This window comes from Panthera uncia, chromosome D4 (assembly GCF_023721935.1).
Source record: "Panthera uncia isolate 11264 chromosome D4, Puncia_PCG_1.0, whole genome shotgun sequence".
Classification (NCBI taxonomy): domain Eukaryota; kingdom Metazoa; phylum Chordata; class Mammalia; order Carnivora; family Felidae; genus Panthera; species Panthera uncia.
Window position 1 is genome coordinate 54,651,979 of NC_064807.1, and position 2,852 is coordinate 54,654,830.

At 44.6% G+C, this 2,852-nt stretch overlaps 1 non-coding gene across 1 annotated transcript; it reads left to right on the forward strand.

Annotated features, from left to right (window-relative positions):
- The first annotated feature begins 383 nt into the window (after positions 1-383).
- Positions 384-488, forward strand: LOC125927969 (U6 spliceosomal RNA). Its single transcript, XR_007459511.1, has one exon. It is a non-coding gene; the product is annotated as a U6 spliceosomal RNA (small nuclear RNA).
- The last annotated feature ends 2,364 nt before the right edge of the window (positions 489-2,852 follow it).

Here is a 2,852-nt window from a genome sequence, read left to right on the forward strand (position 1 = left end):
CTGGGAACAAAGTCCAGGGAGTGAGAGTTTAGTGGGAGATAAGACAAGGGCTTTGAAAGGTTCCTGGGTATACTGGGGAATCTAGAAAGCCACACGCATGGGGAAAGAAGAACACATGCTAAGAGAACTGAGATGACCATAAGCTTTCACGTTTGGCTGATCTTTAGGCTCAGGGCAAGCAGGAAGTGGAAGTTAAGGCAGAGTTGTAAACAACCTGGCTAAGCCTGAAGGAAGGAGTGATCCAAACACAGGTTACTCCAAAGACCTGGAGATTCTTTTTCCAATCTACTCCTTTTTTTGTTTTTCCTCCCTCACTTCTTTCCTTTCCTCTAGGCATTTAAGGAGATCTCTGTCAAATTATAATTTAAAAATGTGGTTATGTAGTGCTCGCTTCTGCAGCACCTATACTAAAAGGGGAAGGATACAGAGAAGATTAACACAGCTCCTGCGCAAGGATGACACACAAACTTGTGGTGTTCCATATTTAAAACAATAAAGAAGAAAAAAAATGTGGTTATGTGGAAGAAAATCCTTGCTTTTAGGAAGTAGACACTGAAGAATTTAGGGGTTTCTAATTTTTCAACATGCTAAGATTTCCAGCTTACTCTCAAAAGGTCCATAAAAGAGAAGAAGTTTCAGTAACTTAGTAATCATTTTTTAGGCCCTATTGTGTGGTAGGTGTGGTGGTTGGCAGAGATCTGACTTGGACCTCATCCTTGCCCTCAAGGAACTCATAGACTAGTAGGAGAACCCATCTAACTAAAATACCATAGAATCTAAGGAATTATGGGAACTCAGTGGGACAAGAGGATCTGGAATGGCATATTTTTTATTTTATTAAGTAGGCTCCCCATTCAGCTCAGAGCCCAACATGGGGCTTGAACTCATGACCCTGAGATCAAGACCTGAGCTGAGGGGCGCCTGGGTGGCTCAGTCGGTTAAGTGCCTGACTTCAGTTCGGGTCATGATCTCACGGTCTGTGAGGTCGAGCCCCATGTCGGGCTCTGTGCTGACAGCTCAGAGCCTGGAGCCTGCTTCGGATTCTGTGTCTCCCTCTCTCTATGCCTCTCCCCTGCTCGTGCTCTTTCTCTGTCTCAAAAATAAATAAAAACATTAAAAAAAAAAAAAAAAAGACCTGAGCTGAGATCAAGAGTTGGACACTTAACTGACTGAGCCACGCAGGTGCCCCTGGAAAGGCTTCTTAAAAGAGGTCACATAAGCTAATTCTTGAAGGATGTGAAGAGTTTCAAGGGGGAACAATGGGTAGAAACTGGCTTTGATTGGAAGGGTAAAGGACAGTGATTGTTCCCCAATATGCCCATCTTTCAGTTGGTAATGGATTCCCCTAAGCTTAGTTGGGTGCTTGGCTGTCAGCTATACCGTATTTTTTTAAAAAATCTTATTTTTAAGTAATCTCTACACCCAACATGGTGCTTGAACTTACAGCCTTGAGATCAAGAGTTGCATGCTCCATTGTCTGAGCCAGCCAAGTGCCCCAACTCTACTATGTTTTCAACTTCTTTTGTAGCTGGGTAGGACAACGTGACTACCTTCTAGCCAAAAGGGAAGCCAGCTGAAATGATCTTGGCAACTCTCAGGTCACACATTTAATAGGAAGCTGCTAACCCTTCTCTTCCTCTCTTTGAGATGTAGTAACGGTGAGTCAATTTTGACCTTGTGGATGAGAATGCTAATACCATGGGTAGGGTAAAAAGATGGACAGAACCGAGTCTGAGGAGGACCTTGGGGAGCAGAGCCTCTCACCTGACCAGTTTTCATGGTTTATCAACTCAGACTTTTACCTGTGAAAGAAAGAAATTTTCACCTTGATTAAGCCACTGATACTTCTGTCTCTGTCTAGTCAATATGCTAACTAAGAAAAGGAGGATGGGGGCGCCTGGGTGGTGCAGTCGGTTAAGCGTCCGACTTCAGCCAGGTCACGATCTCGCGGTCCGGTCCGTGAGTTCGAGCCCCGCGTCAGGCTCTGGGCTGATGGCTCGGAGCCTGGAGCCTGTTTCCGATTCTGTGTCTCCCTCTCTCTCTGCCCCTCCCCCGTTCATGCTCTGTCTCTCTCTGTCCCAAAAATAAATAAAAAACGTTGAAAAAAAAAAAAAAAAAGAAAAGAAAAGGAGGATGGGGCGCCTGGGTGGCTCAGTCGGTTAAGCGTCCGACTTCAGCCCGCGTCACCATCTCGCGGTCCGTGAGTTCGAGCCCCGCGTCGGGCTCTGGGCTGATGGCTCAGAGCCTGGAGCCTGCTTCCGATTCTGTCTCACTCTCTCTCTCTGCCCCTCCCCCGTTCATGCTCTGTCTCTCTCTGTCTCAAAAATAAATAAACGTTAAAAAAAAAATTAAAAAAAAAAGAAAAGGAGGAAGAAGGGAAGAAAGACAATGAGAATACAAAACCTACTTAGAAAACCAAACTGTCTCTTTTTTCTTCTCTCTTTTGCCTTCACTTCCTTTCTTCTAATCCATTCTCCTTTTGTTATAGTTATACATAAATGTTTACATATACACACCTTTGCTCTTTCATATCCCACTGGTTCCAGATTTCTAGCTCTAGACATACTAATGAACTCATATCTTCTGTATTTTTCCTGCTAATTCCAGCTGGCAGTAAAATAGCCTTAAGGATGGAAACCATTTCCTCCCTCAGAAGCTCTCCTCAGAGTACAGTGAGGCAGTAGGCATCTGGCCAGGCAGTAGACAGGCACCTCTCCCTTGTCACGGTGAGCAGAGGGCATTGCCTTCCTAGTACAATCAGATTTGTGGGGAATAAAGGAGCTGTCTTGCTCCTGGGAAGCCTTCTCTCCTTCCATAAAAGAGAATTTGAAGAAGTCTTTAAAAAAATTTTT